Source organism: Piliocolobus tephrosceles, chromosome 4 (assembly GCF_002776525.5).
Source record: "Piliocolobus tephrosceles isolate RC106 chromosome 4, ASM277652v3, whole genome shotgun sequence".
Classification (NCBI taxonomy): domain Eukaryota; kingdom Metazoa; phylum Chordata; class Mammalia; order Primates; family Cercopithecidae; genus Piliocolobus; species Piliocolobus tephrosceles.
In genome coordinates this window covers 31,927,754-31,949,163 of record NC_045437.1, presented here as the reverse complement: position 1 = coordinate 31,949,163, position 21,410 = coordinate 31,927,754, and the positions used below count along the sequence as shown (strand labels likewise).

The 21,410-nt window shown below is 45.4% G+C and overlaps 1 pseudogene; it reads right to left on the bottom strand.

Annotated features, from left to right (window-relative positions):
- Positions 1–17,349: 17,349 nt before the first annotated feature.
- Positions 17,350–18,546, bottom strand: LOC111545564 (annotated as a pseudogene).
- Positions 18,547–21,410: the final 2,864 nt, after the last annotated feature.

Here is a 21,410-nt window from a genome sequence, read left to right as displayed (position 1 = left end):
CTGGTCTGGAACTCCTGACCTCAGGTGATCAGCCCACCTCAGCCTTCCAAAGTGCTGGGATTACAGTCATGAGCCACCGCGCCCGGCCACCATTAGACCTTTCAATGTGACTGCAAGCCTGAAGAGCGCCACCAGCCCGTCTTTCCCTAGACCTCAACTTTAGACCTTCTTTTTTACTCTTAACTAGCAGCGATTAAAGTCATGCTAGGTTGGACATCAGAAGTTCTCCATGGCTGGAGAAAAGAATCTCACCACTTCTAATACCCTATAATTCTTCCCCCTTACCCCGATCCCCACTCACCAAGGACTTGAGGGATAAGCTTATGCCATGCAATGGGGTTCCCCTTTCCCCTCCACCTATAGAAAGTGGCAGTGGGTCCCACAGATTCAGTTCTTCTTTCAAGGTCAAGGACAGTGTAGGAAATGGTAACATCTTCCACTCCATTCAATTACCCTGGGGCCACCCACTGCTGGTGGCCCTAAAGAGAAAAAAGAACTCCTGACTCACTTTTACATGCTTGCTTTGAGTCCCACTTCCCCTTTACTCCTAGGAGGAAGAAGGACTTTATCATACTAGCAAATCTGAAGATTCTCTAAAGATATTCAATTATGTATCTATAGTCAGAGTAGACCCGCAGTGTGAGGAAGACCAGGCTATGGCAACAGGGCTGCCCTTTAGGCAGAGTGGGGGTAGAAGAGTGAGGGTGGGAATAGGGGTGTTGGCTGAGGAGATGGAAGGGGAAGCAGAAGGCGGGGCAAATCTGTATGAGCATGAGATAGAGCCCAGTCAACAAAGCACAGTACCCATGAAGGTACAGCAATCTCCAATCCCAGTGCCAGCAGATCACTGGCCCCAGGGACCTAAGAAGCCTCAAGATGGCCTCACAGGAGTGCCAAGGAAATAAAAATAGTCTCTCTAGCACTTTGCCACCCAACGGGTGATCCTCCAGCCAGCAGTGGCAGCATCACCCAAGTGTTTGTTAAACATGCAGAATCTCACTTCCTACCACCTAACTTAACAAGACCTCAGCATGATTTGAATACACATTAAAGTGCTCTGAACTGGTTTGAGAACAAGCACAACTCAGTATTAAAACACAGTAGATGGTTCAACTAAGGCTGCATCTAGGCTTTGGTGCACATAAGAATTGCCTGGAAAGATTCTGATTCAGGCAGAATCAGAATTTTCGGGTGCAGAATTTGGGTGGGGCACAGGAATCTACATTTTTAGCAAATGCACAGATAATTCTGATTCCAGAAGTTCCAACTGCTTTACTTCTGAACAGGGGACATGAAGTTGCCACTTATGTGTGTGTGGAATAATATTTTAAATTCTTAGCTCATCGTTTCCATGTATGTGTCTCTTTTGCTCATTGCCCATTTCCAGTAGACAGGCCATTTTGTGCCCGTTGCCATTTGGAAAGGGCGTAAGAAGACTGAGGCTAAAAAACAGAGAGACAGACAGATAGACTTCTTCCTGACTGCGGCTCCCAAAAGTCTAAAGCCTTTGGTTGTACTTGTACAATGCAAACAAATGCCAGTAGACAGACAGGCTATTAAGTACGAGTCCCAGTGGATTAGGAACTCAGAATTCAGTTGCAGTAGAAAATAAAGAAAGCAGAATATGGAGTGAAAATTGCACCAGCTACATGGGAAGGTTGGCAGGATTTTAGCTCAAGAACATTCTATAGAGTCCTTTGGTGGGGCCCCTGGTGGGGCACCTCTGGTACAGCAGACTCTCTCAGCACTACCTCCAACTTTTCTCCAGAGAATCCTGGGCTTTTCTGTCAAATGTCTGATTTTCCTTCTTCTTTCTTTGTGTATTTTCTCTATTCCTAAACATTGCCTGTAATGGCCCATCAGGAAACACCACCATGATCCTTTCAAACTAGAGGACCCTAACAACAGGGAAGGAAACAGCAATTCTTTTGATCCACTTTCTCCCAGGCCAGGGAAAACCCAGTATTTCAAAACACATTGCCTTTTTCCTACCGTTCCTGGAGAGAGAAGGAACCATGTGAGTCCTTCCTGGGTGAGGCCAGCCTCATGTCTGACCTGTTCTCCAATCAGCAGAGAAAAGGACAATGTTTCCCTATTAAAACCAGATGAACTTTCACAGCTACTCCCCATATATTCTTATCAATGTCATTTATCACTGGAAGTTAGGGTGAAATATGTATTAGCATTTGGCAGAAATGCCAGCTAATTGCAGCTAAGATAGTGTTGCAATTTCTACCCCTCTAAATTTCTCAACAGCAAAGTTCAGCTTTCCTAAAGCTTCAGGGTCTTCGCGATCTGAACTGTCAACCCCGCAAAGACCAATTCCTATGAAAAAGCATTTGCTCTGTAATTGGTTATGGAAATGGAACCTTTAAGTGAGTTCTGGGAGTAACATTAGTCTGCTAGAGCAATGGCTCCTCTTTCTTGAAGTGAGCACCAGGACTAAAGTACAGACATACTCAGGATAAGAGTAGAGTAATTCCCACACATAATCTCCAGTCTCTGTTATTTCTGTACAGGAACTTTTGCTAGTCCATCCAAAACACAGCAGGGTCTGGACTTGGACCAGCGCCACATCTCCAGACCTGCCCTGAGCCTCCACGGCAGCCTATTCCAGGACACCCCTGGGAAGAGCAGTGGGAGGCTCTGTCTCCTCCAAACCCAGCAAGGTTTCTGTTCACACTTTTCCAGAGTCAAAGTGGATTAAGCTGTCTAAAAGTGGGTACAGTTAACAGAAGTGACTCATATTACAACCACTACCTCTGCCTGCCCCCACTGCCTCTTCCACCGCCTCTGAGAGGCACCTGTGGGTGCCTCCTGCATTGATGAGCCTTCCCCTTTGGCTGTAGCATATGTATACACGTATGACGCCACCGCTCTGTGGTGGGACACCAACTGGAGAGGAGTCTGTTGATTCTAGAGCAGCTGACTTCTGTCGTGTTTCTCTCTAGAAATAGAGAGAAGCCACAGAGGGAAGAAGGTGGGAAATGGGGCCAGGTGCAGTGGCTCACACCTGTAGTCCCAGAACTTTGGGAGACGGAGGCAGGAGGATCACTTGAGGTCAAGAGTTCGAGACAAGCCTGGCCAACATGGTGAAACTTCATCTCTACTAAAAATACAAAAATTAGTTGGGTGTGGCAGTGCGCGCCTATAATCCCAGCTATTTCTATTATTATAACTTCGTAATATTTAATGAAATATTTAATGAAATGAAACAGGAGAATTGCTTGAACCCAGGAGGCGAAGGTTGCAGTGAGCTAAGATCACGCCACTACACTCCAGCCTGGGTGACAGGGTGAGATTCTGTCTCAAAAAAAGAAAAAAAAGAAAGTGTGAAATGGGAAAATGAGGGATGACCAGTAAGTCTGGATCCTGGTAGTTCATTTCTTGCTGCCCTACTTTCTGAAGTTTCGTGGCCCTTGGGTTTCCATAGAGCATCACTGTGAGTCATTCCACTATCTCATGTCTCCATCATAGCTACACTATTTCTTCACTTATAATGTCTGCTTCTCTCACAATCAGCCAGGGACCTTTTTAAATTCAGATTTGTAACAACAGCCCATGGTAGAATAGTTAGGCACAGAGAAAGTGATTCAAATGTCAGTTGAATGAATAAAAGAACAACTTGATTATCACACACTATCCTGAAAGAACATGTGTATCATAACAAAAATTGTTGGATATTATGTTTGGTGCTTTAAACACACACACACACACACACACACACACACAAATATGAAATGTCTTTTCTGCCATCCATGGGTTGACAGCTAAATAGAATACTCTTTAGTAAATAAACATGACTATTTACACAAAACATATGGCAGCAGAATAAAAATATTGTATGTTTATGAATGACTTATAAAACCCCATATAATGTTGTAGGGAATGGATTTAATAATAATTCTCCACAACAGTGGAGAGCACATTTTCTCTGTGGAATCTAGGAGGCTTCATGACAAGAAAAAGGTGCTATCAAAAGAGTTTTCAAAACACTGCATAAGAGACCACCTGGAGATGAGGAAACACAGGGGAGAGCCAGGTGCATACTGGGTAGGAGCACGGGGCTGGTACAGCCTTGGAGGGTGCGAGAGAAGTGAGAAAGTCGGGGTTTTTAAGTTTGCTAGGGCCACTGTAACAAAGTACTGCAAACCAGGTGGTCTAAACCAGTGGTCCCCAATCTTTTTGGCACCAGGGACCAGTTTCATGGGAGACAATTTTTCCATGGACCTGGATCAAGAGCAGCAGGGAAGTAGGGGGACAGTTTCAGGATGATTCAAGCACATTACATTTATTGTGCACTTTATTTCTATTATTATAACATTGTAATATTTAATGAAATAATTATACAACTCACCATAATGTAGAATCCATGGAAGCCCTGAGCTTGTTTTCCTGCAACTAGACAGTCCCATCTGTGGGTGATGGGAGACAGTGACAGATCATCAGGCATTAGATTCTCATAAGGAACACGCAACCTAGATCACTTGCATGCACAGCTCACAATAGGGGTTGTGCTTTTATGAGAATCTAATACCAGCTCTGATCTGACAGGAGGCGGGGCTCAGGCGGTAATGTTCGCTTGCCCACTGCTCACCTCACCTCCCGAAATGCAGCCCAGTTCCTAACTGGTCTATGGTACTGTTCTATGACCCTGGGATTGACGGCCCCTGGCCTAAACAAAAGGAACTTTTTTGTTTTGTTTTGTTTTTGAGATGGAGTTTCACTCTTATTGCCCAAGCTGGAGTGCAATAACGTGGTCTCGGCTCACTGCAACCTCCACCTCAGCCTCCCAAGTAGCCAGGATTACAGGCACCCGCCACCATGCCAGGCTAATTTTTTGTATTTTTAGTAGAAGGAGGTTTCACTACGTTGGCCAAGCCAGTCTTCAACTCCTGACCTCGGGTGATCCACCCACCTCAGCCTCCCAAAGTGCTGGGATTACAGGCATGAGCCACTGCACCCAGCCCAGAACTGTTTGTTTCATAGCTCTGGAGGTTAGAAGTCCAAAATCTAAATATCAGGAGTGTTAGTTCCATCTAAGAGCTATGAGGGAAGGATCTGTCCAGCTCTCTCTCCTTGGCTTACAGATGGCCATCTTCATGTTCAGATGACAGTCTCTCTGTGTACATATCTGTCTCCAAATTTCCCCTTTCTATAAGGACACCAGGGATATGGGACAAAGGCCCACCCTAGCGACCTCATTTTGATCTGATTGCCCCTGCAAAGATTACATTCTGAGGTACTGGGGATTAGGACTTCAGCATATTCATTTGGAGGGAAATACAATTCAGTCATGCAGATGCCCTGGAAGCACTGCAGATGAGGATGTGTTCCTGGCTTAGTTCAAATTCTAGATCTCCAGTCAAAAGGTTTTTTTAAATCACCCCATTACCATGCCACCACCCTGGCCCCCAGATCTTCTCACCACACATGTTTTTTTCTTTTTCCTTTTTTTTTTTCTTGAGACAGAGTTTCACTCTTGTTGCCCAGGGTGAAGTGCAATGGTGCAATCTCGGCTCATTGCAACCTCTGCCTCCCGGGTTCAAGTGATCCTCCTCCTTCAGATCCCATACAGGTGCACACCATCACGCCCAGCTAATATTAGCATTTTCAGTAGAAACTGGGTTTCTCCATGTTGCTCAGGCTGGTCTCAAACTCCTGATCTCAGGTGATCTGCCCACCTCAGCCTTCCAAAGTGCCAGGATGGGATTACAAGCATGAGCCACTATGCCCGAGATGGGATTACAGGCATGAGCCACCATGCCCGGTCTCACACATGCTTTTTATGACTGCTAGAAAACAAGGGCTCTTTGGAGTCGCTCGTGCCTGTGGAATCTCCTGCAGGACTTTTAAAAGTGAGTTGTTAGGCTTGGCTCAGTGGCTACGCCTGTAATCCCAGCACTTTGGGAGGCCAGGGTGGGCAGGCTGCTTGAGCTCAGGAGTTTGAGACCAGTCTAGGCAACATGGCGAGACTCCCATCTCTACAAAATAAATAAATAAATAAATAAATAAATAAATAAATAAATAAATAAATAAATAATAAATAAATAAATAAATAAATAAATAAATAAATGTGAGTTGTTGCCTCCCTAGCAGTCATTCAACCTCTTGGTGGGAGCACTGACATTGTGATGTAGAGGTTAAAACTGCCAGACATGCAAATTCTCAGTTCAGTGTGCAGCCAGAGCACAGGCAGGTGACTCAGTCTTGGCTATCGGGACCTGATGTGGCTTCTGCTGGGAACCTTTGGCAAAGCACATCTCCATTAATAACTAAAAGATGCAGGAATGGGAACACCCCTCCCTTCCTGGCCTGGACATGGCCTGGTAAGGATGTAATGCTTGGGAGTTCCAAAGTGATTTTTTTTTTCTTTTTCCGGAGACGCAGTCTCGCTCTGTCACCCAGGCTGGAGTGCAGTGGTGCGATCTCCGCTCACTGCAACCTCCACCTCCCAGGTTCAAGCGATTCTCCTGCCTCAGCCTCCTGAGTAGCTTGGATTTCAGGCAGCCACCACAGTGCCCAGCTAATTTTTGCATTTTTAGTAGAGGCCGGGTTTCACCATGCTGGCCAGGTTGGTCTCGAACCTCTGACATCAGGTGATCTGTCCACCTTGGTCCAAAGTGATTTTCAAACCATGAAAGGAGATGGCACCAAAACATTAGAACAGCAGAGCAGGAAAATGAAAACCTTTTTTCAACTTTAGTAGGCTGATATCCATATGCTAAGCCCTGGAACCTATCAATTTTACCTTATAGATTTGAGTTAAGGATCTTGAGATGAGATTATCCTGAATTATCTGGGTGGACCCTAAACATAATCACAAGTGTACTCGTGAGAGGGAAGCAAAGGAGATTTGACAACAGAAGTAGGGGAGGGATGATGGAAGCCAGAGGTTAGAGTGATTTGAGGAAGGAGTCACGAGCCAAGGAATGCAGACGGCCTCCAGCGACTAAAAAATGCAAGAAAACAGATCTTCCCTAGAGCTCCCAGAAAAAAAACAGCCCTGCCAACTGACTTTAGTCCAGTGAAACTGATTTTAGACTCCGGCCTCCAGAAGTATAAAAGAATAAAGTTGTGCTGTTTTAAGCCAAGTCTGTGGTAATTTGTCATAGTAGCAGTAGGAAATTAATACAACAACCTAAAACTGAACCAACCCAGGGAACATGCTTCCTCTTGATTTCTTGTAAAATGGCATCATTTGTTAAACTCCGAATTTTGTAAGCTACTTTTAGCAAGGCTTGTTGTTTGTTACTTGTAGTCCCAAACATCCTAAAACATACTTTTAACATGACTGCTGGCAGTTTTAGTGGAGCTATTAGTCAGGATATTGGTTCAGCTGCTAACACAGGAAGAATTTTTTGTTTTTTTTTTTTTGAGACGGAGTCTCATTCTTGTCACCCAGGCTGGAGTGCAAAGGTTTGATCTCAGCTCAGCACAACTTCCACCTCTCGGGTTCAAATGATTCTCCCACCTCAGCCTCCCGAGTAGCTGGAATTACAGGCACCCACCATCATGCCTGGCTACTTTTTGTAGAGACGGGGTTTCACCATGTTGGCCAGGCTGGTCTTGAACTCCTGACCTCAGGTGATCTTCCCGCCCTGGCCTCCCAAAGTGCTGGGATTACAGGTGTGAGCTGCCACGCACAGCCCCCCCGCCCCGCCTTTTTTTTTTAAAGGAGGACTGGTAGTGCAGCTCTGCTTTGAGAGTTTTGCTCAGAAGTAGTCTTCTTTATTTAGCATATTGGATACCTCTCACTTTCTTTTTTTTAGTAGTAATAAAATAAGTAGCAATATTTTTATATAAGAGTATGTTTTATTGTGCTGCCATTCCTGGGGGGTTGTCCTCATCCTCATGGTCCAAGATGACTTGCCACAAATACAACTGCAAGCTAGCCAAGAAAAGAGGGGGAGGCCCAAAGACAGGGCACACCCCAGAAAGCTGCACCACTTCCATTCACAGTGCGCTGGTCAGAACTTGGTCTCTGTCTACACCTACTTGTCAGGGAAGCTGGAAGTCTTTAGTCAAATGTGCACAATGAGAAACACAAAAATAAAAATAAAAGAGCATGTACATACTCTTTTATTTTTGAGATGAGACCATAAGTGGTCTCTGTTTCAGTTCTGTTTCAGAAATGATGACATGAGCATTTAAGTTAAAATCAAGGAGGCTTTAGCATCTCAGGACAAATGACCCTAATAGTCAATCCTACTGATGAAACTTAACTCATTCCAGATCTCCCCTGGTTGGTCTACTGCCATGGTTTAAGAATTTGTGGGGGCCGAGGGTGGCGGTTCAAGTCTATAATCCCAGCACTTTGGGAGGCCTAGGTGAGTGGATTGCTCGAGCCCAGGAGTTCAAGACCAGCCTGGGCAACAGCCCGGGCAACATCCTTACTAAAAATACAAAACTAGCTGGGTGTGGTGGCACACACTTGTCATCCCAGCTACTCGAGAGGCTGAGATGGGAGCATCACCTGAATCCAGGAGGTCGAGGCTGCAGTGAGTCGTGATCGTGCCACTGTACTCCAGCCTGGGTGACAATATGAGACCCTGTCTCAAAAAAAAAAAAAAAAAAAAAGAATTTGTGGGGAGGGTAACAGCAGATTCTGCAATATTTAAGAAAGAAACAAATGGTGGTGCCCTTCCCCATTACCTTCCGTTCATGCCCAGGGCACCTCTTTGAAATATTAGTGCTCTGGGAAGACACTGAAACAATGCATTGCTCAGAGGAAGCAAACCCATACTGCTTTGCAGATAGGCACAGTAATTCTTGGGGATTCCCAAGGTTACTGAGTTTATTTCTCTTGTGAGTTATGCTGAAAACCCCCAACCCTTGGTAAATAACCTGAACCAGTCTTGTTGCTACATTGCTTGGTAGATTTCAGAGTCACTCACTGCAGGAAACAGAGGCTGGAACATTCCACTCACTAAGTGAGAAGCCATTTTCAACTACACCCTATAGTTCACGGTGCTATCTGGAGCCAGAGTGAATGCCGGTTGCCATGGCACTGCTTTAAATTGTGCCTGTGCTAACACATCTCATCACAATGTCACATGCTGCTCCCATACACTAGATAGATAGAGCCACATCTATCTGTTCCTCTTGTTTACCAATTGATGCCTGAGCTCTGCACTAGGAATAGAGATACATCAGCCAAAAAGCAAATCATGTGGATGCCACACCTCCCTAGCATATTTATAAGGAGTTGAAAACACCTGAATTAGGCAACAAGCGATCTGAGTTCTACTCACAGTTCTCCACTCTGTGGCTTTGGACAAATTCCTTAAAATCTCTGACCCTTGGATTCCTCACCTGTACAATGAATGAGATGGAGTAGAATATCTCTGCAGTATCTTCCTGATGTAATGTCTCTGATTCCTGCACCAATTTTGAAGCAGCGGAAGCTCTGCAGAGAATCAACATCAAAGTGTGAGTAAGGCAATTCCTGTAAGCAGTTGCACAGCTCTGCCCTGCTGACTGTTTCTGAAATTCCCCTCCACCATCTCTGAGCTATTAGGGATTTGTTTTGAGTTAATTTTCTGGCAATATGCCACTTGCCAAAAGGTCCCTACTGGTGTACTAAGAGGACTGTTTTCAGCTTGGAGTATTATTTGCCTTGGAAATGCTTTCTTCTCAAGCTAGTCGCTGGTTCAATGCTCACAGTTTTGGTCACAAAGATAGCTATACCTCTGAATAAAGTAAGTTCTGAAACTAGACACTTTGGGATGCAGAGGCAGGAGAATCACTTGAGTTCAGCAGTTCAAACCAGCCTTGGCAACATAGTGAGACCCATCTCTACTAAAAATACAAAAATTAGCCAGGTGTGGTAGCATGTGCCTGTAGTCCCAATTGCATCACTTGAGCCCAGGAGGTCAAGGCTGCCATGAGCCAGAATGCAATGGCTGGGCAACAGAGCGACACCTTGTCTCAAAAATAAATAAATAAACTAGAAAAAGACATACATGTGAGTCTGGCTTTTGGACGTGTTTTATAGAGTAGTATCTCATGGGACCAAGGGACAAAGCAGTTCTGATACTCGTCTAACTAGCATGCAGCTGGTCTCATTAGCTGGTCTCATTTCATACTTGCATTGTCCTGCCCCCTAGCACTCATCTGTTGTTTGTAAAAACTGGGCTCTTGCTGGGTGCGGTGGCTCATGCCTGTAATCCCAGCACTTTGGGAGCCTAAGGCAGGCGGATCACGAGGTCAGGAGTTCGAGACCAACCTGGCCAATATGGTGAAACCCCGTCTCTACTAAAAATACAAAAATTAGCCTGGTGTGGTGGTGTGTGCCTATAGTCCCAGATACTCGGGAGGCTGAGGCAGAAGAATCACTTGAACCCAGGAGGCAGAGGTTGCAGTGAGCCGAGATTTCACCACTGCACTCCACCCTGGGCAACAGAGCAAGACTCCGTCTCAAAAAAAAAAAAAAAAAAAAAAAAAAAACTGGGCTCTCACTTTCAAATTCTCCTTTACACCCTATCTCAATTATTTGTGAGAATCCTCACATGGGCTCTTATGTATAATTCACAAACAAAAATATGGCCTGGGAAATAAGGGTAACAAGGGTAATAGAGTGTCTTGGCTCAAACCAGGCATATGCAAGTCATAGGAAAAAAAAAAATCTAGGGCCTTGATAGCAATCGTCATCTTTTTTATTTTTGAGACAGGGTCTCGCTCTGTCACCCAGGCTGGAGTGCAGTGGTGCGATCTCGGCTCACTGCAGCCTCAACCTCCTGGACTCAAGCCATCCTCCCACCTCAGCCTCCCAAGTAGCTGGGACCACAGGCGCATGCCATCATGCATGGTGAATTGTTGTTGTTGTTGTTGTTCTGAGACAGAGTCTCGCTGTATTGCCCAGGCTGGAGTGCAGTGGCACAATCTTGGCTCACTATAACCTCCACCTCCTGGGTTCAAGTGATTCTTTTGACTCAGCCTCCCTAGTAGCTGGGACTACGGGTGTGCACCACCAAGCCTGGCTAAGTTTTGTATTCTTAGTAGAGATGGAGGGGTGGGGGTGGAGGGTTTGCTACGTTGGCCAGGCTGGTCTTGAACTCCTGACCTCAGCCTCCCAAAGTGCTGGGATTACAGGCATAAGCCACTGTCCCCGACCCAGACTCTTTGTATTTTTTGCAGAGACAGGATCTCACTATGTTGCCCAGGGTGGTCTTGAACTCCTAGGTTCAAGCGATCCTCCTGCCTCAGCCTCCCAAAGTGCTGGGATTAGAGGTGTGAGTGACTATGCCAGGCCACAGTCACCATCTTGATAACAAGGTTTGTCCACCTCAGTTTGCCTGATAGGGAGTGAGAGGAAAATCTAGACAGACGTCACAGAGAAGATGAAACATTGTCTGGCTCTCAAACAATGAAGGCTGGATCCAGTGATGATGGTTTTGGGGGAAGACCTGATGAAGCAGACGCCCATGCTTTGCCCCCGAACTGACTGACCTCCCCTTTCCAAACTTCAGTTGGAGCACTTGTACATTCATTCTATATTTTTCAGTCTTCTATTTTTTAAAATGTCCTCATCTTAGAATTAAGGCAAAAAGATAATTGTATGTCCTTTCACTGTCATGCTAGATCTTTGTCCGAACAGGTCCACCCAAGTGTTATTCATCTGGAGAATGTACCTTTGTTTGACTTGTTAATTATTATTATTAGGGTCCAGATTCTATGAAGTTACCCGTTAATTTGTAGGTTTTTGTCTGTTAGAGATGCAAGTGATTCCTATTCTGTATAAAAGACAATCCTAAAGATTATAGTTTATTCACCTGTAGGACATAAATTAGATTTCCCTTTAACCTAGCTAACGTATTTCAGCATGTCTTTCCCGCTATATAAACCTCTGTTCCATGAATTCTCCTTCACCCAGATTTATTATGTCTCTGGTCCCTTCATTAAATGTGTTAGATTAGTATTTGACACATGCTCACTATATATTTGATGACAGCATGTTTTTAACTCTTAGAGGGAGACTCGGCCTAAAAAAATAAAGAAAATTATCCTTTGGCATTCATTTAACAAATATTTATCGAACAACCTTTTTTTTTTTTTTGAGATGGAATCTCGTCCTGTCACCCAGGCTGGAGTGCAGTGGCATGATCTCGGCTCACTGCAACCTCTGCCTCCCAGGTCCCAGTTCAAGGAATTCTCCTGCCTCAGCCTCCCAAGTAGCTGGGATTACAGGTGCACACCACCACCCCCAGCTAATTTTTGTATTTTTAGTAGAGATGGGGTTTCACCATGTTGGCCAGGCTGGTCACGAACTCCTGACCTCAAATGATCCATCTGCCTTGGCCTCCCAAAGTGTTGGGATTACAGGCGTGGGCCACCGCACCCAGCCTACTGAACAACTATTATAGGCATCTTAGTCTGTTTAGGCTGCTAGAACAGAATACCATAGACTGGGTAGCTTATAAACAACAGAAATTCATTTCTAACAGTTCTGGTGATTGGGAAGTTCAAGATTACAACACTGGCATATTTGGTATCTAGTGATAGCCTACTTACTGTTTCACAGATGGCCTCACAAGCCAAAAGGGGCAAAGTAGCTCTCTGGAGCTCCTTTTATAAGGACACTTTTTCTATTTATGAATGTACTACCCTCAAGACCTGATCAATTCCCAAAGACCCACATCTCCTAATATCATCACACTAGGAGTTAGGAGTTAGGAGTTCAACATATACATGTTGAGAGAAGCCTGGGCAACAATGGCAAAACCTCATCTCTACCAGAAAAATATACATATATATATATATATATATATATATAAAATACATATATCTAGTGAATATATAGCACATATATAGTACATAGTATATATATACACATATATAGTACATATATAGTGTGTATATATACACACACATGCACACACACACACACACACACGCACACATACACACAAAAATCGGCCTAGCATGGTGGTGCCCAGTAGCTGCCAAGTCCCAGCTACTTGGGGGGCTGACCCTGGGGGATCACTTGAGCCCCAGGGGTCAAGGCTGGAGTGAGCCATATTTGCCCCACTGCAAAGGGTCTCAGTTTGTCACCCTGTCTCAAAAAAACAAAGGGAAAATACAGGGGGAGATATTACAGAGAACAAGATACATGTGGTCTCTGCCCTCATACAGCAAACATTCTAAAGGAAGAAAGATTGCAAATACATCAATAAATTATAGACTATGATTAGGGCAATTAAGAAAAATACATAAAGTGCTGTGACAGAGATTATTGGGGTAGGCAGTCACAGCAGGCCTCTCTGAGAAGGTGACATGAAGCTGAGACTTGAAAGACAGAAGCCAGCTCTGCAAAGAGGGAGCGGGGAAAGGTTCCAAGAAGAGGGAAGCAACAAGCACAGTGACCGTGCAGTGGAGCCAGCTTCAGAGTGTCTTGGGAACTAGAAGGCCAGATGACAAGGGTGGGATCCATCGAAGGCAAGATGGCCTGAGATGTAGTCAAAGAGGTAGAGTGGAAATTAAACTTTTAATGTCAGGACTTGTCATTACTAAGAACTAAGGAAGGAAGAAGGGGGCTGATCGCCACCTAGAAACTGGGTAGCCTTCACATCTTAATTATTTATTATACTATTTTATTTTTGATACAGGGTCTCACTCTGTCACCCAAGCTCGAGTGCAGTGGTTCGAACATGGCTCACTGCATCCTTGACCTCCTCCTGGACTCAGGTGATCCTCCCACCTCAGCCTCCTGGGTACCTGGGACTACAGACACACACCACCAAGTGTGGCTAATTTTTTGCATTTTGTGTAGAGTTGGGATTTCACCGTTTTACCCAGGCTGGTCTTGAACTCCTAGGCTCAAGCAATCTGACCACCTTAGACTCCCAAAATGCTAGGATTACAGGCGTGAGCCACCATGCCTTACCACACCTTAGTTATTTTAACATATCAGATTATCGGCTTTCTCTTAGCTTTCTTAATGTTAATATCTTACATACCATGGTATGGTACAGTTCTCAAAAATAAAAGATTGATCCTGGTACAATACTATTAACTATTCTACTAAACTCAGATTCTTCCAATGTCTCCAGTTTTTCCACTATGTTATTTTCTCTGTTCCAGGATACCACATTGCATCATTTGTCATATCTCTTTAGTCCCCTCTAATCTGTGACAGTTTCACAGTCTTCCCTTGTTTTTCTTGACCTTGGCACTCTCAAAGAGTGCCGGGTATTTTGTAGACTATTTCTCAATTTGAATTTTTCTGGTGTTTTCTCATGATTAGACTCAGGTTATGAATTTTAAGGAAGAAACAACAGAGGTCATGTGATAAGCATTCTTTTACTTCTTTTTTTTTTTTTTTTCATTCTTGGCTGACCAAAAAAAACAAAAGCCTGGCTGAGAACTGTCTTGTGACACTCAGGGAAGGAGAGATTTTGTAATATTCAGGTGAAGAAGGGGAAGGTTTTCATGAAACTGAGGTGGGGAGAAGGATTTCATGTTATTTCACAAAGAGGGAGAAACATGATTATAAGTGAGTAAGTTCAAAAGTCTGGCTTTGGGTCGGGTGTGGTGGCTGACGCTTGTCATCTCAGCACTTTGGGAGGCCAAGGCAGGTGGATCACCTGAGGTCAGGAGTTCAGGACCAGCCAGGGCAACATGGCAAAACCCTGTCTCTACTAAAAATACAAAAAATCAGCCGGGAGTGGTGGCGCACACCTGTAATCGCAGCTACTCGGGAGGCTGAGACACAAGAATCACTTGAACCTGGGAGGTGGATGTTGCAGTGAGCTGAGATCATGCCATTGCACTCCAGCCTGGGTGACAAAGTGAGACTCCGTCTCAAAAAGAAACGTCTGGCTTCAGTCAAATAGTCTGATAGCATGCATATCAAATGGGACACAGCGTCCAGCAAAATTTTAAAAAGCTGGGGTTTCGCTAAGGTTTGAACTCTTTCTCTCATGGGGAGTTTAAGTCGTGTGAAGCTCTATTGTGGCGTTGTTTCTCTTCATCAGTAGGTAAAGATGGTGTCACACGCAATTGGATTTGAAGTGATTCCAAGACTAGGGGAAGTTGGCAAAGGGTTTTAGACCAGAGACTGGTACTCCGAGCTGAAGAAACAGCATAGTGAAAGGCATGCAGGCGTGAGGGAGCACTTGGCATATTCAAGTAATTGGATTGCTTGAAGGGTAGGATGAGCAAGGGAAGCAGTGAGAGATAAGATTAGAAAAGAGTCAGGGGCCACAGCAGGAAGGGCCTTCTACACCATGTTAAGGTATTCGGGATCTTATAAATGATCCGGAAGTCAACAGTTCACTTCATTCTGAACCATGGTCCAAAGCCCAGCCCGATCCAATTACCTTGCAAGTTTAAGTCACACATTTCAGGCAAAGGTAAGGGGCAAGTTCACCATTTGCTCAGGCAACATTCCTTATCAGTTGGTCAAGAGTGTTAGCTAACATGTTACGGAAAACAGCACCTTGTTACTACTGGATCGGCCATCACCAATATTTATTTTGTTTGTGCTACTGAAAGGAGTGGTTGTGTGGCTCAGACATCCTCATTCATTTCTTGTACTGACTGTGTGATTACATGTTCTCTTTTTCTCTAGATCTTTCTACCTTCTCCTTTATAGTTGCCTTGGCACCTTCCACTAATCATTAAATGTTAATTCAATCTCAAGCCCTTTTCTCACCCTATGCTCTTCCTCCCTATGTGATTTTATCTAGCCTTGCGCTTCCCTTGCTATCCAGGCCCTGAAAATTTGTTTGTTTGTTTATTTATTTGTTTGTTTGTTTATTTATTTTCTTGAGATGGAGTCTTGCTCTGTTGCCCAGGCTGGAGTGCAGTGGCTCAATCTCGGCTCACCGCAACTTGCGCCTCCCAGGTTCAAGCAATTCTCCTGCCTCGGCATCCTGAGTAGTTGGGATTGCAGGTGCCTGCCACCACACCCAGCTAATTGTTGTACATTTAGTAGAGACAGGGTTTTGCCATGTTGGCCAGGCTAGTTTCAAACTCCTGACCTCAGGTGATCTGCTCGCCTCGGTCTCCCAAAGTGCTGAGATTACAGGCGTGAGCCACCATGCCTGGCCAACATCCTGAAAATTTAAAAATCTATTCCACCTGAATTGCCACCTGAAGCTCTAGGCTGTACTTTCAACTGGTTCCTGACTTCTGACCCTTCTGTGACACATGAACCTCAAGCTCAGCATGTCCAAAACAAAACTTTGAGGGGTCGGGCATGGTGGCTCACGCCTGTAATCTCAGCACTTTGGGAGGCCAAGGCAGGTGTATCACAAGTTCAGGAGATCGAGACCATCCTGGCTAACACAATGAAACCCCGTCTCTACCAAAAATACAAAAAATTAGCCAGGCATGGTGGTGGGCGCCTGTAGTCCCAGCTACTCGGGAGGCTGAGGCAGGAGAATGTTGTGAACCCGGGAGGCAGAGTTTGCAGTGAGCCGAGATCATGCCACTGCTCTCCAGCCTGGGCAGCAGAGCGAGACTCCGTCTCAAAAAAAAAAAAAAAAAAGCTTTGTATCTTCCTTTCCTCCACTAGTATCTGCTCCTCCCTCCTTCCTTCAGCTGTTATGACAATCACCTGATCTCCCAAATTAGAACACTTGAAGTCATCTCTGATGTCTCCTTCTTTGTTACTTCCCACATCTAATCTGCTGCTCAAATTTGTCCATTAGTTTCTTTCTTTCTTTGAGACAGGATCTCACTCTGCTGCCTAGGCCAGAGTACAGTGGGGCAATCTCGGCTTACTGCAGCCTCAACCTCCCAGACTCAAGCAATCCTCCCACCTCCGCCTCCTGAGTAGCTGGGAATACAGGCACGTGCCACCACAACTGGCTATTTTTTAATGCAAATTTTTACATTAAAATCTGTTTACAGGGCCGGGGGCAGTGGCTCAAGCCTGTAATCCCGGCACTTTGGGAGGCCGAGACGGGTGGATGACGAGGTCAGGAGATGGAGACCATCCTGGCTAACACGGTGAAACCCCGTCTCTACTAAAAAATACAAAAAACTAGCCAAGCGAGGTGGCGGGCGCCTGTAGTCCCAGCTACTCGGGAGGCTGAGGCAGGAGAATGGCTTAAACTCAGGAGGCAGAGCTTGCAGTGAGCCGAGACCTGGCCACTGCACTCCAGCCTGGGCAACAGAGCGAGACTCCGTCTCTCTCTCTCTATATATATATATATGTTTACAAATCATAGTAATTGTTTTTCCTCTTGATTCAACATTTCTCCCTCCCCTAACAGGAGCCCTAGAGCCTGAAGAGCATGTACATTACTAACCAAAAATACAATCCAGCAGCCCCATCCAAACTGGAATCTGATTACTAATGGACGAGAATCGGGGCTGCCCTCAAGGGATGGGAAGCAGTAACTATGATCTCAGGGAGAACGGGTACTGAGGGTGCCACCAGTCAGAGTCAAAAGCTGTGCACTGGGTCCAGGATGACTTGTGCACCCTGTTCACTGTGCAGTTTCCGACCACCACGGACAGGGGAATCTTGGAACACCAGTCTCACTTGATGATGCCACATGTCCGTGCTCACATTGATAGTAAACAGAGTGAATATCATTCCCATGACAATCGGAATGAAGATGAAATTGAGGGTGGTGACCCGCAGTAGGCAGCAGTCCTGGTCTGGATTGGTATGAACATCTTCGTACTGAACGGGAGGCTGCAATCCTCCTGTACACTTGCTCTTTAACCTAGGGGACTGTTTTTTTAACTTGAAGTTAAATTTCCACATTGGTTCCTGTCTTTTCCCAACAATCTATCTGCACCAGAAAAGTACGCATTTGGAATTCTTTAATGTGCTGGGGGTGCTTTCTGGAATGGCTGGATTCTTGGACATTAGAGCAGCAAATGGCTCATACATACATGGTACAGAGATCGGATCACACAAGCTCGGATCACACAAGCTCCAGCCGCGTCCAGTTCTTCTTTGTGCATCTTGCTTTTCTTTTTTCTGGAGACAGTTCTCTCACGGATGCTTTCCTCCTGGGCATCCATCTCATCACTGCTGTCGATGATGTCACAGGGCTCACCAGCCCCAGAAAGAGCTTCCTCTGCAGGAACCTGAGAGGCTTCCAGGCCACAAAGAGATTTTACTTCCTGCTGAACAGCGTTGGGTACGGCTTTCTTGATTCGTCCAGACCTCACGACCGGCGGATCCGAGTTGGCGTAATCCGTCTCGGTCACTCGGCCGAAAGCAGGCGTCGTGGGCCCGGAACTTGGGTCGCTTTCCTCTGTTGGGCATGGCGACCGCACCGGGGCGTGGCCTGCCTAGCAGGCCGGGCCCGGGGTCCCGTCTACCGCGTGAGAGCCGGACCCGCAAGCCGCACACCAGCTCCGCCCGGCTCCGCGGCCATCCCACACCGGAGGCCGCTAACTCGCCCACGACTGGCTATTTTTTGTATTTTTTGTAGAGACGGGGTTTCGCCGTGGCCTCAAACTCCTGAGCTTAAATCCTCCCGCCTCAGGCTCCGATGAGCCACTATGCCCGGCCAAATTTGTCGATTTTTATACCTATGATTTCCCCTTTTCCCCATATACTTGATGTTACATCGTCATCTCTCATCTGAACTATTATTTCATCGTAGGACTTACCACTCTCTGTAGTGATTTATTCGGATTACATCTGTGTTGAGGAATAGGCACCGGATGCTCTGTGGCGCTAGTTCTTACCCGTGTATGTATAAAACCTGGGCGAGCCCCATAGTTTATCTTTCATTCTAAGAGGTAAAAAATGTTCGGATCACGGCCGGACGTGGTGGCTCACTCCTGTAATCTCAGCACTTTGGGAGGCCAGGGCAGGCAAATCACTTAAGGCCAGGAGTTCAAGACCAGCCTGGCCAAGATGGTGAAACCCTGTCTTTACTAAAAATACAAAAATTAGCTGGGCATAGGGGCTCGCACCTGTAATCCCAGCTACTCAGGAGGCTAGAGCAGGAGAATCACTTGAGCCTGGGAGGCGGAGGTTGCAGTAAGCCAAGATCAGCCATTGCACTCCAGGCTGGGCAACAAGAGCAAAACTCTGTCTCAAAAAACAAAAAAAGAAAAGAAAAGAAAAGAGGCCGGGCGGCGCGGTGGCTCAAGCCTGTAATCCCAGCACTTTGGGAGGCCGAGACGGGCGGATCACGAGGTCAGGAGATCGAGACCATTCTGGCTAACACGGTGAAACCCCGTCTCTACTAAAAAATACAAAAAACTAGCCGGGCCAGGTGGCGGGCGCCTGTAGTCCCAGCTACTCCGGAGGCTAAGGCAGGAGAATGGCGTGAACCCAGGAGGCGGAGCTTGCAGTGAGCCAGGATCCAGCCACTACACTCCAGCCTGGGTGACAGAGCGAGACTCCCTCTCAAAAAAAAAAAAAGAAAAAAGAAAAGAAAGAAAATATTCTGATTGCTTTCAGCCGCATGAAAAACTAATGTTAGAAATTAATATGTCTGATGCAGTATAATAATCGGAACTCTTGACTTTATGTCAACTTAAAGCACCTTCCTTTCCTCAGCGTGGCCTGCTCAAGGCAGAAGCTTGCGGTCAAGAATAGGGTGATTGCTTCTCTTTTTCCTCTGGGAGCCTCTCCTCCACGGCCTGCACTTTCTGGGACTTCTAACCCTTCAGGCTTGGAGTTTCTCTGAACATGTTAAATGATTTGAGCTGATGCTTCTCTCCTGGTTACTCCGATGGGCTGGCCAGGAAGTTCTCTGACTGTTCCTCTTCACTTGGAGGTGGGGGATGGCCTCTGCTTTGGTTGGTCACTCATCACCACTGGCAACCTTAGCATGGGGTGGCCATCTCCACACAGACTCTCTGTTGTGTCCCATCACACTCTCAGGCAGTCCTCTTCGGCAAGATCTCTTTTTCTCTTTTTTAAAGACAGGGTCTTGCTATGTTGCCTAAGCTGGAGTGCAGTGGCTGGCTATTCATAGGCGCGATCATAGCTTGCTGTGGCCTCCAACTCCTGGGCTCAAGCAATCCTCCCGCCTCAGCCTCCCAAGTAGCTGAGACTATAGTCACACCCCACAGTGCCAGGCAAAATCTTTTTATAAATGATGCCAAGTCAGAATTCATACATCAGGTTTCACCTCTGGTCCCAGAAAATAAGCACCTTAGACCCACTGCTTGGGGAGCGCAGCTGCTTCTAAGGCAGCCTCGAAACCTTTTTTTTTTCAATGACAAATTTATTGAGATATAATGCACGTATCATAAAATTCAGCACTGAAGCACATTTTCATGGGTGTTAACATATTCACAAGGTTGCATAACCATCCCTTCTCTCTAATTTCAAATATTTTCATCACTCCAAAAAGAAACCCCTGATGCATTAGCAATCATTCTGCATTCCCTCCTTCTTCTGACCTCTGGAAACCACCAATCTACTTCCTGTTTCTGTGAATTTTCTTATTCTGGACATTTCACATAAATGGAACTGTACAAGATGTAGTCTTTTGTGTCTGCCTTCTTTAACTTAGCATTATGTTTTCAAGGTTCATGCACATTGCAGCATGAATCAGAACACCATTTCTTTTTATGACTGAAAATATTCCATGGTTTAGAGATACTACATTTTGTTTATTTATGTTTGTTTATTGATGGACATTTGGGTTGTTTCCATTTGTTGGTTATTATGAATAATGCTACTATGAGCATTCATGTGCAAGTTTTTGTATGGACATATGTTTTCATTTCTCTTGGGCATATACATAGGAGCACAATTGCCTGGTCATGTGGTGACTCTATGTTTAAATTTTTGAGGAACTGCCAAACTGTTTTCCAAAATGGCGGCACCATTTTACAATCCCATCGCAATATATGAGGGTTTCTAATTTCTCCATATTCTGGCCAGTGCTTCCTATTTTGTTTTCTTTGTTATTTTACACATCTAGCAGACATGAAGTAGTATTTCACGGAGGCTTTGATTTGCATTTTCCCAAACTACCAGATGATGTTGAGCAGCTGTTCATGTACTTATTAGTCCCTTGTATATCTTCTTTAGAGAAAGTCTATTCAAATCCTTTGCCCATCGTTTTTCAACTTCTATTTTTGTTCAGGGGGTACATGTCCAGGTATGACACATTAGTAAATTGTGTGTCACTGAGGTTTGGTGTACAGATGATCCCATCACCCAGGTAGTGGGCGCAGGTAGTTTTTCAACCCTCACCCTTCTTCCATCCTCCCTCCTCTAGCAGCCCCCAGTGTCAGTGGACAAGGCAGCTCCTGCCTATGATCCCAGCAATCTGGAAGGCCAGGGAAGGAGGATTGCTTTTGCCCAAGAATTTTAGAACAGCCAGGGCAACATAGTGAGACTCTGTCTCTACAAAAAAAAAAAAAAGTTGTCTTTTTAAAAAATTTATCCAGGTATGGTGGTACATGCCTGTAATCTTAGCTGCTCAGGAGGCTAAGTTGGAAGGATCACTTGATCCCTGGAGGTTAAG